The sequence below is a fragment of the Asterias amurensis genome, chromosome 8, assembly GCF_032118995.1.
Source record: "Asterias amurensis chromosome 8, ASM3211899v1".
Lineage (NCBI taxonomy): Eukaryota > Metazoa > Echinodermata > Asteroidea > Forcipulatida > Asteriidae > Asterias > Asterias amurensis.
In genome coordinates, this window is record NC_092655.1 from 5,989,001 (window position 1) to 6,004,832 (window position 15,832).

The 15,832-nt window shown below is 39.8% G+C and overlaps 1 protein-coding gene across 5 annotated transcripts in view; it reads left to right on the forward strand.

Moving 5' to 3' along the window:
• LOC139940473 (uncharacterized) overlaps window positions 1-15,832 on the forward strand; it is a 62,058-nt gene that overhangs the window by 23,948 nt on the left and 22,278 nt on the right. The window contains exon 1 of one of the 5 annotated variants that reach the window (XR_011786454.1): window positions 7,094-7,249. The exons of 3 other annotated variants lie outside the window; for them this stretch is intronic. The gene's annotated coding sequence lies outside the window, so the exon portion shown is untranslated. Of the gene's footprint in view, window positions 1-7,093; window positions 7,250-13,741; window positions 14,149-15,832 lie in introns of those variants that run through there. One more of the 5 variants, XR_011786453.1, reaches the window with a different exon arrangement.

The following is a 15,832-nucleotide window of genomic DNA, read 5'->3' on the forward strand; positions in this document are numbered from 1 at the left end:
ATTCACGCACCGAGTATGCCGAGATACCGAGTGCCCATGCCCTGGATGATCATCAGAGCATAATTTGATACAAATGGCTCAATCGAACGCGGTAACAGTTTTACCGTTAGGAGGATATGGGCACTTAAAACAAACATGAACACGACTCGAAATTATTTTTTTAAACAAATAAAATATTGATACAAACCGCCGAGAAAACTCACCAAAATGTTGTCCATATTCCATGAAACAGAACACGTTTCATTTTTGTGTTTTGTTTTATACCACTGTTTCCGATTTAATAAATACTTTTAGTTTGTACTTCAATCGATTGGAAGTTGCGATCTCTCAAAAGCTGGTGCCGCGATTTTTATTCTGATTCGTTCATAAACACAACTACACACGTGCAAGTTACGTAAATACATGTACTTTGCAGTATTTTCCCAACTTCCCAACAACGTGGTGATATTGCTGGCGTAGGGAATTTCCCCTACACACAGCCTCGCGCCCACTGCAGTTCATTCTCCAAGATTGAAAGTAATAGAAAGGCACATCCACGGGATCGGTGATGGATAACTATGGGATATCAGAGAGTGATCACTATGGGATGGCAGCGCTGTACATGTGAGAAGCATTACAAAAATGCTTCTTCGCTGCACTCGTAGTATACGCATGAAAAGCAGTTTCAATTTATTGTAGGACACTCAACAAAAAAAGCTTGGAAAACATAATTTTGTTTCAGAATTTAATAAATCATGGGCGTGGGCCTGTGTTAAACTGCATACACCGATCGAGAGGGTTTCGCCAACTCGGTAAGCGGCAAGAAAGTAATATAAATACTCGGTGCTTTTCAGCATCAGAGGCAACAGAAACCGTATACAAGCACTCCGGGTCCCGGGCGTGTGCATTGAACCACACAATGGGTCGTCCGTTGTGAGTTAAAACCGGATGTCATTCTGTCCACACGCAGTGTTAAAAGATAAACCCGAACCGGTTTAGACTTAGACCGCCTCGCTGGATGGTTTAAGTTTTGGGGTTTAAACCCGATCCGGTCTAACTTTATTTGCGTTCACACGCACAAAAGTTGAACCCGAACCGGTCTAAGTGGACTTAGACCAACTTTAGTACGGCGTGTGAACGACCTCTAACTTAGACCCGAACCGGTCTAACTTTTACGAGCAGCGTGGGGTGGTCGTAAAAATAAAAACCCATTGCGTTCAGACAGCACAGAGTTAAACCCGATCCGGTTTATCTTCGGTTTTAAGAGGTCAAAGTAGACGCGACCCCGTTGCTCTAACATCCGGTTTTATTCATCAGATTCACGCACCGAGTATGCCAAGATACGGAGTGTCCCATGCCCTGGATGATCAGACAGGGCATAATTATTGGACACAAATGGCTCACTCGAACGCGTTAACAGTTTTACCGTTGGGAGGATGTGGGCACTTAAAACTAACATGAACACAACTCGAAATTACTTTTTTAAACAAACAAAATATTGATACAAACCGCCGAGAAAACTCACCAAAATATTGTCCATATTCCATGAAACAGAACACGTTTCATTTTTGTGTTTTGTTTTATACCACTGTTTCCGATTTAATAAATACTTTTAGTTTGTACTTCAATCGATTGGAAGTTGCGATCTCTCAAAAGCTGGTGCTGCGATTTTTATTCCGATTCGTTCATAAACACAACTTCACACGTGCAAGTTACGTTAATACATGTACTTTGCAGTATTTTCCTAACTTCCCAACAACGTGGTGATATTGCTGGCGTAGGGAATTTCCCCTACACACAGCCTCGCGCCCACTTCAGTTCATTCTCCTAGATTGAAAGTACAGCACGCTAGTTAACGGTGACGGCAATAGAAAGGCACATCCACGGGATCGCTGATGGGTAACTATGGGATATCAGAGAGTGATCACTATGGGATGGCAGCGCTGTACACGTGAGAAGCATTGCAAAATATGCTTCTTCGCTGCGCTCGTAGTATACGCATGAAAAACAGTTTCAATTTATTGTAGGACACACAACAAAAAAAGCTTGGAAAATATAATTTTATTTCAGAATTTAATAAATCATGGGCGTGGGCCTGTGTTAAACTGCATACACCGATCGAGCGGGTTTCGCCAACTCGGTAAGCGGCAAGAAAGTAATATAAATACTTGGTGCATTTCACCATCAGAGGCAACAGAAACCGTATACAAGCACTCCGGGTCCCGGGCGTGTGCATTGAACCACACAATGAGTCGTCCGTTGTGAGTTAAAACCGGATGTCATTCTGTCCACACGCAGTGTTAAAAGATAAACCCGAACCGGTTTAGACTTAGACCGCCTCGCTGGACGGTTTAAGTTTTGGGGTTTAAACCCGATCCGGTCTAACTTTATTTGCGTACAAAAGTTGAACCCGAACCGGTCTAAGTGGACTTAGACCAACTTTAGTACGGCGTGTGAACGACCTCAAAGATATAACTGAATGTATAGAAAGATTATAGGAGTTACCTTTTGTGCATTTAGTGTGGAACATTCCATTGCTTTCAGTGTAATGTTACGGGTGGGTGGGGGGGGGGGGCACGACAAATGTCAGGCCAGGCTCTGATTTATAAAATGGCCTCGCTTGCTGGGAAATTTTTATTGAAATGAAAGTTATTATTCATGACATTTTTAATATGCTTGAAGACTTGTTTGAATCAATTTCCGTTTGTTAATTTTCTACAGCTACTGGGTTTGAATATCACATACTTTTATGATTCCTTGTTGGATAGTGTAGAACATTTCTATAAGTCATTGCCCATACTAGTTGCCGAAGCCTTGTAATAGTTTTCAGGATTTAGTTCACAGTCCCTACTTATTGGGTGGGTTTCCCCATCCCTAAGGGTGTTTCCTCCAAATTCATTAACTGTACTACTAGTACTAGCTTTTATTGAACATTTCGTGCATTGCAGATTGGGTTTTCAGTCCCTTCCTGATTGCGGGGTTTTCCCAAAGTCTCAAACTGAATTTTTCTTGAATGTGGATTGGTGTTTTCCTCCCACATCCCAAAACCAACGTTTCTGCACAGTCTTATCTACACAGGTATTTCCATGACTGCTTAAGGGTGACACTGCTGCTAGTCGCTTTTTACGACCCTTTTATGATGCGCTAAGCATAATTATACATGCACTGGTATTGATTAAACTTAAAAATCAAGTTGTCAACAACCTTTTGGGGGCGCAATATGTTGGGATGCCATTTGGAAAATCATAATTAGAACGAGAAACCAGTGATTACAATTATTTATATTGATGGTGGTAAAACACACCCAGTAAAAGTTAAGTTTAGTAAAAAGTTATTGCTTATAAATTATGCATGTCTCTTTATGCATAATTTATACGAAATATTTTGTTGCTCCATGAATTCAACAGCTTTGAATATTGGGCCCCGGTCTTAACAACCACTATTCTTGATGGTTTAACACCAGCTATCATTGGATCAATATTTATACATCCTTAAGCTGTTAGCTATCTTTCAATAATGGCTGTCTGGTATGATAAATATGGATAATACATGTAAGCCTTCTTCCATGGCGATAGTATAAACACCTAGTAAAGTCTTGCAAGTGAGCAGAACGTGTGAGGTCTTAATAAAAATAGGCATGCGACTGCAGCAGCCACCATCATTTGAACTTATGGTACAAGAACGTCACTGAAGGCATTTACGTCCTTGATATATGATTGGATGTATCTTGAAACGCTATAGAGCCAAGAACTGTCATTGTCAAGGTTGTTATCAGTATTCAGTGTGAACAGCGCCCTCGCCAGGCATACTTGGGCGAAGAACGTCACTGAAGGCTTTTGCGTCCTTGATATATGATTGGATGTATCGTGAAACGCTATAGAGCCAAGAATTGTCATTGTCAAGGTTGTTATCAGTATTCAGTGTGAACAGCGCCCTCGCCAGGCATACTTGGGCGTTGCGGTACATCCATGCTTTCAATGTGAGTTCACTCTGCTACGCTTTATCATTCCCAGGCACAGTAAAACTGCCGCTAGCTCAAAGAGTCTCAAAGAAAAATCTCCTCAGGTAATTTACAAATCAGTTTAAGTGTTTTGTGTCAAGATCATTTTGGCCTCTCTGTTTTATCACAACAAACACTTCATGTTTTATTTCAAAGTGCACAAATCTAGAAGCTGGACTTTGTTGCATCTTTGTAAACACACTCACTCATCTATTTTTAAAAGCAAAGGGTGTCGTAAGGGAGTAGTAAAACAAACTCTTAAGTAAGTCCAGTGCAGTTTGAGTTGTTGAAACATCTGGCCTGGTGCTACATGACTTTGAACTGCAAAGCTCTGGAGTAAAATGTCCTTGAAGAAGTAAGTTATACACACCCAACCTCCCATATCTGCCAGAATACTACACAGTATGGGTAGACAGTTTTTAGAATTGGATAAGAAAGTTATTTTGTGTATGTTTTGATACTACATGTATGCAATTGATGTTCCTGCCAGTTGTCCACAAAATTAAGGGCATCCGCGTCTTGCCAAAAGGTATCTGCTTGCAAAAAATACTTGCTGAACACGCGGACAGAGGGTACTATTAGGCACGTAGTCATCAACACCCAGCTGAAAAGTGTCAGAACAAAATTTCTACATCTAGCCTAATTGGCAAAATAATTGAGGCAAGGCACGCAATAGGATGCAAGCTTAATTAACACGAGCACTATTAGGCAAGGCTCTGTAAACAATGTGACACCATACACACACACACACACACACACGACTAATGAGATCATGGTATGCTGATGAGCATACATTATTCGGCAGCAGACATTTTTGGGCATGACACAGGGGCCAAGACCAGTACAGCGCTGTGCCTTTTTTGAAATATCAGCCCTTCTTGATTGTGCAGCCGCAATTGCTCTCGACTTACAGAAGTACATGGTTACAGTAGTTTGAGTCCGGACCACACACTTGAACAGGATCCTTTAAGACCACATTGGGACATGGGATACACAGAGACATTGATTGTTGTGCATGCGGGATACTGTCAACACCCAGCTGAAAGAAAAAACCCTTTACTCACAATAATCCAGATTGGTTTACATTACAATTGCTGGATTATGCATGCACCAGACAGGGAGCTTACACACTGTTCCTCTTTCACAAGGGTGGTTTACATCCGCAGTCCTCACAATGTCTATCAGTCCTCACAAATGTCTATCAATTCAAACGGAAGTTCAGAATTCTGTTATGCTAAATCGCTGGGTGTACATGTAATTTACTGGTCCTTCACTGCTCAAACCATTAGAAGTGTAAGCTCTTTTATAATAAAACTCAACACCCAAAATTTTTTGACTATAATTACGGTGGTTTGCCTGATCCAGTGTAACGTGGGGTCAGTTTTACCACTAGTAGGGTCCTCAGTCCAACCGAGGAGAAAGAATGGTCCATCAAACAAATCAGGTGGTTGGATTTTGAATCAGCCTACTAAGTGAACGAAACATAAGAAAAATATTTACTTGATCAATCCTGGAGCCTCCACGGTTCAGTGATCCAAAGTCTTAATCGTATCATGGTGGAAGGAATGATCCTTGAGTCTTTGAGATAACCATATTTTCCCCTTTTTTTTCCCCTAAAAAAGAAAAAGAAAAAAAAAGGTTTTGACAAATAAATTTTCTTTCATACAGTGAAATTTGACTGAGGATCTTCCAAGTTCCATGTATAAATCTGACAAAGCAGAGCGCATCAGTACACAAGTTGCTCTATGCCAGCAAATCTTGTAATCCTTTAAAGAACCATAGAGGTAAGAACCAAGGTGTGGCATTGAAGACAAATCCATCCTCTCAAATCTTCTTCCAATCTGAGAGAGCCCACACAGTAAAACTGATCGAACATCCCCACAATGGAACTCATATTGATCCGATATGGCGACAAGGATTTACTTGAGCTAGATAAAAAGCAACCCTTTACCCGCAGGGGTAGGCTTAGAGGGGGGAGAGGATCACAATAGAGAGTGACTCATACAGGGGCAGCACTCTAGTTGCACCCGTATAGTGTGAAGGGGTGGGTTTTTACAAAAATAACCCTGTGTGAAAACAATGAATGACAAATGTGTCATGGGTAGTTGAAGAAACTGACCTTGCATTCACCTTCTGATGCAACTTTGAATCATATTTTAAACAGAAAGCTTAACATGCACAATTTATGAATCACTAAACCAAATCAATAAGTCGTAAAAAGTCTTGGCAAAATTCTTATTGTGAGTTAGTTAGATCCTTGCTCTATGGTTAGTCTCGTGATCTAACCCACTGATGTTGGTCCTTAGCCTGGCCAAATTCGAAGCCTAAAATGTAGGCTACTTTAAAACTAGACATAAATTTCTATACTTGTTTTTATTATAATGGTGCCCTTGGCAAAATGAAGATGGCCATGCCCTCTCATGATGAAACTCCAGGCCTGCAGATCCCTGAGTTCATCCCAAGATCCCAGCCATACCCCTTCATTCTTGTCCCCAACCAGTGTCCGTTTTATGACCATCCTCTTTGATCCTGCCACCCTAAATGTCCAGCTACAATGGGGCGGGATAACATCAACACAAGCAAACAAGTGACTTCCTGTACAGTTTCTGCATCAGTGACCCACAGTACCAAGCCACATAGGGCCAATGACTAAACTATGCAAAGAGTGTGGGCATCATCAATGGCTAGAGATTGGCTGAATTAAATCAAGACTCTGTTTACTGTGTCAGTGATAAGGCATCTATATGCAAATGAAGTGTTTATCACAAGGCAGCGGCAGGCAAAAGGTGTTCACTTCTCAATAAGGGCTTTTACAGGAAGGAAGTGACTTCACAAGAATGTTGTACAACAAGTAGATTTCTTGGATAGACGTCATCAAAGAAGAGATTTTTTGAAACGCTTGATGAAACAGGGGGTGTTCTCTGACACACAGTAACCGTTTTATTGTGACTGAGGAGTTTGGACGGAGTGTACATTGTTGAGTTGTGCAAGAACATTGGTCAGTTCTTTCTCTGTGGATAGTTTGTAACTTGTGATGGAAATTATACATGTGTATTCTTCGGTCAGCCGGTCATTGTAGAGTAAAGGCTGTTTACATCTTCAGTGGCTTTGAAGCGGAGATCAGACCAGTCCTACGACCAGCAACACTTCTTTGGAAAGAGATTGCTGTTCTTTATACGCTGGTATCTGCGACCCTCCTAGTTGTAATGCAGATTGCATGGGATGGTTTCATCATAATCCTTTGTACTCATTGTTTACTGGTGGCAGCAGGTGAGTGTCTTGATTGATAATAGAAAAACACTAATGAGTATTTCATGTGAACATTTGTTAGAAGTGTGTTTGTGGGACAGTTTTAGACCAATTCTGTGACATCACACAGAGTACTACATGTGTTTACCTTAAAGGCAGTAAACACTATTGGTAATTGTCAAAGACCAGTCTTCTCACTTGTTGTATCTCAACAATATTGTGAGAGAATAATGGAAGAAAAACTCTCTTGTTGCACAAGTTGTGTGCTTTCAGATGCTTCAATTTTTTCAGATGTTTTGAATTGCTGTTAGTTTTTTTTTCCTGGCGAGGAAGATCAGCTTTCTCTTATTCACAGAATAAATAGAGGGCCTGAGAATTTAATTTAATTTATTGTATATAAATTGGCTCAAATAACAAAAACAATTGTCAGACAAACTACTTTTTGATATTTTCCTGTTTGTGGGTGGTAGACTGTGTACGTAGTCGAATTGAGACTTGAAAATAAAGAACACATCTCCCAGTGCTTTGTTCCAGCACTGATGGGAAAGCCACCTTACCCCCATGCTGGGCCCATAATAAGCTGGTAACTCAATGCTGGGAGCAATTTAATACTTTAGCCTAAATGCTAATGTGTGTCATATGTGTATGGACACATGTTTGAGTGGGTATAGTCTGCTTTCAATCACCCATGACCCCTTAGGTCAGTGAGTTGTTACCTTAAAGTGGTGTTACTTGCCATTTGTTTGTCTTTTCTCCTTTTCACCAATGGGGGGCCATTTTCCCTTAGGAAAGGCTTCCACAGAGTTACACCATATATCATGTCTGTTGGTAGTAATAATGAAATGGGATAAATAAATTGCAAATGCAGGACAATGGTAAGATCTCTAGTGGCACAACATTCCAGGCCTGTAGAAGTTTGAAGTTTGGATATAGATTAGTTTTGTCATCATAGTTGCTGATTTACATTGGCTGAACTAAAAGATACAATTAAAGTCACCTGTGAAAGTTGCAGCCATGGGCCCAGGTGCCCCTCAGAAGTTTCCTATGGACTTAGAGATTTTTCAATGGAAGTGCCCTTTGCAAATGAAAATGGCCTTGCCCTATCAACAATGAACTTTCAGAAAGAGGACAAATAACTTAAGGTGCACATGACCTAAATATTATTTGAAAACAAATCTCATTTATTTCATAACACTTAGAGAAACTTAACTGTCTACACAATTTGTCCACAGCATTTTGGTACCCCAGTGCAGAGTTGCCGAAACCAATAAAACAAAACCCCAGCGGGGCCAGCCCATAATTTTACATTTAATTGTCCAATGCGTACACATTCTCGTTGCTAGGTTCGAAAGCGGTAGTTGTACAAAGGTCGGGGGTCAAGAGGGTTTACGAGCACGACTTCTTAAGTGATGCCTAGCAACCCCATTCAAAGGGTTGAGGAGGGATCAAGACTCAAGAGCCACTGTAACAAATTGCTTGTAAATATTGAATTGGAAGAACTTCCAGACAAGATCGTTCTATTTGTAACTGAGCAAAGTTTAACAGGCATCAGTCAGTTGTTGGAAATTGGAAAGTTGATGTTCTTGACCTGTGAATACATGTACAGCAGTCCTTTTATTTTAAAGGTATGTATACAGGATGGAGCTGACGAAATAGTCACGGTCTTTATTGAACATTTTGTGAGATCAGCAAGTGATGTAACATGAAATAAAATGCCTGTTGATTTTTTTGGTAATCCTTAGCAATAATCCTACCTTAAAAGTTTTTTTTTAAACATTTATTAGGCCAAAATGTACAGAAAATACAGAGTTTCAGTGTGTTTATTTAAAAAAAAAAAAATTTTCATAATGTAATTTTTAATTAAATTTTCCAATATGGCCGCCATTATTGAGGGTCCCTGCATTTTTTCACAATTTTCTTGTAAAAGTTTCATTTGTGGCAAATTGTAAACCCGATCAATTCCAATTCTTTTTTTTTGGCCCATTTCTGATTTGGCTGTAACTCAGTACCAAGTTCCAAGTTCAAATTCTGATCAATATAAAACAAAATCAATTTCAATTCAGGCTTTCTCACCCATGTCATCTTTCTTTTAAAATTCAGGGTTCCTGTTTTTTCTCCATGCCTTTTCAAGTTCAAGCTCTCATCAAATCAATGCGAAGCACAATCAACTTCCTTCTTTTTTTGTGAGCAATCAATTGTTAATTATCGCCAGATTTCTTGTGTTTTATTCCCCTTGCCCGAAGAAATCAAGTGCGGATTTTGAGTCCAAGGTTGATTTGAATTAAGGTCACATTCCCAGGTGGTTTCTAGGATTGATTTGATTTATTACTCCTAGTCCTGTTGCTTCTGGGATGTATTATCTTTTTATGTTCTTTCCTCTTCAAGGTTTGCTGTTCCATTTCTGGACACTAGGCCTTAGTTTAAGCCTAGGCTTTAGGACAGATCTGCTTATTTATTAACTCTTCATATCCGAGGCTAATTAGATAGGCAGGGTTTTACAGTGGTCAAAATATCAGTTTAAAACACACAAGAACCAGTTAAAATTCTCTCCGAGCGGTCTTGCTGACTAGTTCAATGTTAGAAAGCATTCCTGTTTCATAGTGAAAAAGCCTACAGACTTGTGAAAAGACAAGTTAACTGGTCATTCTGGCTAGTTGATAAAAAGGTTAAGGGCAAGCCCTGTACAGAGGTTTGTGGTAGCACCATGTGTAAATCTCTTTAGTTAGAGTAGTGTTATGTCTAAGAAGAACCAGTGGTTGACAACTCGACGTTTCGTCAGCTACAGAAATGGATGAGGGCAAGCCATCAACTGGTGTTTTTATTACTTACATTTTTAGCCTAATTCTATCATAAGAATAATATTAATAGCCTCACAAAACAAGTCCTGTGCTCCAGTGTTTTTCTAACCCAAATATTTATTACTACTAGGTAGGCACTGCATGTAAAACATAGTTCAGCCCTAGCCCTGGTCCAATAAGACTATGTACAGAGGAAAGCTAAATACATAAAGCACAAGATGTTTCTTTGGAAATAAGTCACCTTCAAATTATTTGTATGGTACTTTATTAGTACATGTAGTGCAAAGCTTTAGCTTGTGTAAACTTAATGAGTTCAAATTTGCTGGTCCTTACATTGACATCATTGTATAACACCGCCTTCGCTGTTCAAATTTGATCGTCTTACACAAGCCGCTGTTGAAATTCCTCTTAATGATGAGGGTCATGATTCCCAGATCTTAAGTCACCTTGTGTACTCTTTGGTATACAACGCAAGTCTATTAACCCGATTGCCTTTTTTCTTTTTTCCTTTTCTTTTTAAAGCCCCACAACAAAGCTGAGATTTTCCCTAGCCTGGTGCCCGATTGTTCATTCATGAAGCGAATTCCCTTGTTTAGTTTCTTCTTGGCGGTTGGAACTGCTTTTCCTGACACAAAAAGGAGATTACTTGTCTTTTTTTTCTCCCGTTGGCATGAACAGGGAGTTGACTGTTGCCTTTACAGCGCTTTTGACTTCAAGCGCAACCCCAGCTGTATGTTAATCATTTAAGTGTTTGACCTTCTGCAAGTTCTGATTATTGTTTGTGTAACAATGGCTCAAGTAATGCCTCTATGTAATACCAGTACTATTACCTCACTCCGTAGACGCCAGTGCACCCAATTAGTTTCATATAAATGTGGTATTATTTTGTCCGAGAGCTGTCTGGGGAAACTTTGATAAAAATCGCAAGACCTTTGTTGAGAACAAAACGCCTCAGGTTAGAAGGGAGATGAAGGATTATGTATAAATGCCTCTTAAGGATTCATGGGATCAGTTTTAAAGGCACTGACTACCTTGGTAATTGTCAAAGACATGCATTCTTATGGTGTACCCTAACGAATGCATAAAGTTTTTACTCGTTGGTCATCGAAGTTGAAAGAGAATAATGCCAGAATATTTAGCAAAAATGCACAAATAAATGTGCTTTCAGATGCCTAATAAACGGCTTCAGGTTGAAGTCTTTTAATATTTGAGTGAGAAATTACGTCTTACTCCAAAACTATGTTACTTCAGCGGGAGCCAGTTCTCACAATGTTTTACACTATCAGCAGCTCTCCATTGCTCGTTACGAAGTAAGTTTTTATGCTACATGTAACAATAACTTTTAGTAATTACCAATAGTGTCCAGTGCCTTTAATAAGATGGACTATTGTAGTTTGTCCAAAGTTTTGAAACGGTTCCCAACCTCTCCAGACTTCACCCGGGGTCTTGGCTAGTCTCAAGCACGGACCCTCTACTGTGAGCATTTGTGAAAACAATTTTTTTTTTAGGAGAGTAGAGGAACAAACGGTCTCAATTAATTTCACACGGTTAGATTACTCTCATGGGTATTTTTTTTTTTTTGGGGGGGGGAGGGGGGTCATAAATGGAAATTTGAGTGAAGGTATTAGACTTAAGCTGAGATCACAAATACCACATGAAATGTATATTTGAATGTTCGTTGTACCAGTTGGAGGTCAGGTTTTGAGCTCTGTTTTCACTGCAAATATTTTGTGGGAATTAAATACAGCTCAACTCTTCTGAATTATTTGTTGCAAGTTTGTGACGTCAAAAATCCAATCGCATTCGCAGGACGTATGAAGTATGAACCGGGCTGTATTTTTTTTCTATAGTGAGAAAGCTTTGGGCGCCAGGTGGGTAATTCTTAGTTCAGTGATAAGTGTAACACAAATTCCAACTTGTAAACCACCTCCACGCAGATTGTGTGGCAGTAGCTGCACAGTCAGTAATGAGTTAACAGAAAAGGAAATTGCGCTCAGGTGCTGGCATGGGTTTTTCGATTTAGACGCTTTAAAAATTGTGTTTGTCCAAGAACAAATTTCACGTAGGCCAGGCCTACATCAATTATTTAGGTTGTTCATCTGATCAATGTTTATTTTTTCTCAACATAATGTTGGTTAATAAGCAAGGTTAAAGATACACAAAAATTCACATGTGCAAGTCTCAGCTGGATACAATGTCTAGCTAAGATAGTAGTAAACACTGTCACAGTGTTTTTACAAAAACGTTGAATCCATCCATGTTTAGTGAGATGACAGAGGGTTTTCCAGCCTCTTGCCTTTGGCATTCGCGACTGGACATCGAAATTTGAGATTGATATGTATGAACCGTTTATCAGATTCAATATGGTTTTGAGTGAAAAACTATCAGAACCATAGTACTTAAAAGCTTATTGTTGTCAACAACTGCAGTGCCCCTTACAGTGATACTAAGTAAGGTTTTAAAGGAACACGTTGCCTTGGATCGGACGAGTTGGTCTATAAAAAGCATTTGTAACCGTTTGTTATTAAATGCATATGATTAGAAAGAGGTTGTAAAAGTAGAATACAATGATCTACACAAATATGCCTCGAAATTGCGTGGTTTTCCTTTTACCTCGTCAACTAACACGGTCGGCCATTTATGGGAGTCAAATTTTTGACTCCCATAAATGGCCGACCGTGTTTCTTCGCGACGTAAAAGGAAAACCGTGGAATTCTGAGGCATGTTTGTGTGGATCATTATATTCTACTTTTAAGTTATCTTTCTAACCATATGCATTTTGTAACAAACGGTTTCAAGCGCTTTTCAAAGTCCAACTCGACCGATCCAAGGCAACGTGTTCCTTTAATGGTCATTAATTTTGGGCCAGCATTTACCAATCTTTGCCCATGGCTTGACCCCATTTAAGGCTAAATTTATGTATGGCTTTTTTCTTAATGATGAACAATCTCACAGTCATCATTTCATCTCTCATCACTTAGTCAAGTTCATTCATTACATTTGTTTATAATCTACTTATGATGCGCATATATTAATATTAATATGACTTTAGTATGATTGATAGCTTGTAAATTAGGGCCAAAGTTTTCTTCTTTGCCGTTGTGTCACTACTAACTGCATAGCAGATATTTAAACTGCCAGTGCCTTGTCAAGTTCTAAGAACCACTGTGTTATTTAAAGGCAGTGGACACTATTGGTAATTGTTAAAATCCAGTCTTCTCACTTGGTTTATCTCAACACATGCATAAAATCACAAACCTGTGAAAATTTCAGCTCAATTGGTCGTCGGAGTTGCGAGATATCTATGAAAGAACAAAACACCCTTGTCACCAAAGTTGTGTGCTTTTAGATGCTTGTTTTCGAGACCTCAAGTTCTAAACTTGAGGTCTCGAAATCAATTCGTGGAAAATTATCGCTTTCTCAAAAACTATGTCACTTCAGAGGGAGCCGTTTTCACAATATTTTATACTATCAACCTCTCCACATTACTGGTTAGCAAGTGAGGTTTTATGCTGATAATTATTTTGAGTAATTACCAATAGTGTCCACTGCCTTTAATGCAGGATGGCCACACTCTGTATGATTTATAAGTGTTTGACCTTGTGTCAATGTGGAATCAGTGACTGTACAATGCTGGTACACACTGAGCATGCCACTGGCAGCCTGAGGGGATTTGAGCACCTTGCCAATCTGGGGATGGGATGCTCTGCACTTTTCTAGAAAACACTGCCAGTGTTGTTCTGTGGATTGGCCAAGCAGGGAGGATCGGCCAATTTAGGCTGCCTGTGGTAATTGTCGTCAAGAGTTCTGCACATGTGGTTTCCTATGTTTAGGTTAGGTGAGGTGGGTTGGTTGTTGAAGTGTTGAAGGGAACTCCTTGCCTCCTCTCCACACAACAGGAGCTGCCGTTTACTCTGGCTTGTTGAAGCTGGAGTGGTTTGAGTGCGTTTGGAACATTTCTACCTCTATGCTTGGAAGATATTGAAGGTGTTTGTGCAGTGGCTGAGTCTGTTCTGTATTCATCAATGATGAAAACCATCAAGGGTTTTGTCTGATTCTCCGGATTTTGTTAACAGAGACGTCGTGGATGTTGCAACTCTTGGAGACTGCTCTGATCAGTAGGTAGGCGGCTTAATTTTAAAATTTAAATGATTGTGTGATGTGATTATGTAGGCTTACATATTCATGTAAGTAGTCTGTTTGGTTTTGGAAGATTTTTGATTGTATAGGCTCAAATATTTAACTTGGCCACTTTTTATCCAAGTCCAAACATTTTGAGTTTTGAGAATGGGGGATTAATGAGGATCTCCAGTCAACACTCTGGGGGCAACTAGGGGTGACGGTTGAGTTTAAATGATGACTGCTCTAAGTTCAGGCAAGACTCATGTTCTGACGATACACACTAGGGTTGGAATTAGGATAAGGTGATATACATTAGGGGTGTCAAATTATAGGGTGTCAGAACATACTCCTAGGACTATGAGGTATGTTCTGCTATCATCTCCATGAACGACGATAGTGGAACGATTCTTAAAGTTTTTGGCGTAGTAAGGTCATAGCCTTTGTAAAACACTATTTTTCGTGGTGAAACTTACCTGTTTTTAAAGGGGTCATTTCTAACAATGTTTTAAAGTATCAACAGCTGTTCAACTTGGGTGCTCTTTACCAAGTAAGATGTTTATGGTTATTCATTTTTGGAGTAACTACCAGGTAAACCCTTCCTTTATTTAACAAAATAATTACTGTCTAGATTTAACTGAATTGAACTTTGCTCAAGACAGAATTTTCAATCTACATTTATTGTCATAAATATTATCGTAATCCATCCTACTTATACTCGATTTGAGCATTTATTATTGACACCAGATGGCTTTTTCATGGACTCTTTCCCATTTCAAGTCAACTTTGCGTCAAATTGCCAATCGTCCAGTTCACTGGAACGGAAACTCAGTTAAATACAACAAGGTGACGGCGATATAATAAACACTAGCCATAGTATAACGACAGTTTTGTCAGGAACTTTTCACACGTTGGTGTGCTGTATTCGGAGTTGACTGAAGCGTGCCTGCGTGTGTTCCTTTGTTACGGGACACTGGGCGATAAAATGTGCATTATTTAGTGGGTTAATATGCCCGCTCCAGCCAAGCCTGACCAGGCGTGTCCAGAGGGGCATCGGGGTGTGACTTGGCCCCCCTCGCCACCTGGTCTATCACCCCTTGGAGGATTGGGTGGCAGGGAGACGTCTCAAGTGGGGTTTTATGAAATGATTTTTTTATACTTACTTAATGATACTGTACCTAATAAAATGAATAAGTGTTGAAGAATGTGACATGAGAGTGATCGGGTTACAGTACGAAGCAAGGACACCTAATTCTGTAGGCCTGTAGAATTGTGGCCTGACTTGAAAGTGTTAAAGGCAGGGGACACTATTGGTAATTACTCAAAATAATTATTAGCATACAAACTTACTTGGTTACGAGTAATGGGGAGAGGTTGATGGTATAAAACATTGTGAGAAACAGCTCCCTCTGAAGTGGCATAGTTTTCGCGAAAGAAGTAATTTTCCACGAATTTATTTTGAGACCTCAGATTTAGAATTTGAGGTCTCAGAATCAAGCATCTTAAAGTACACAACTTCGTGTGACCATGGTGCGACAAGGGTGTTATTTTTTTCTCATTGATATTTCGCAACTACGATAGCCTTGCTCAAGGCAGTCGCATTATTCGCTCCGAAAAGACGCAGCTGTAAACCCACCCGCTGTATACCCTGTGCATGGTGTGTGCGATCACACCGAATGACCAACAC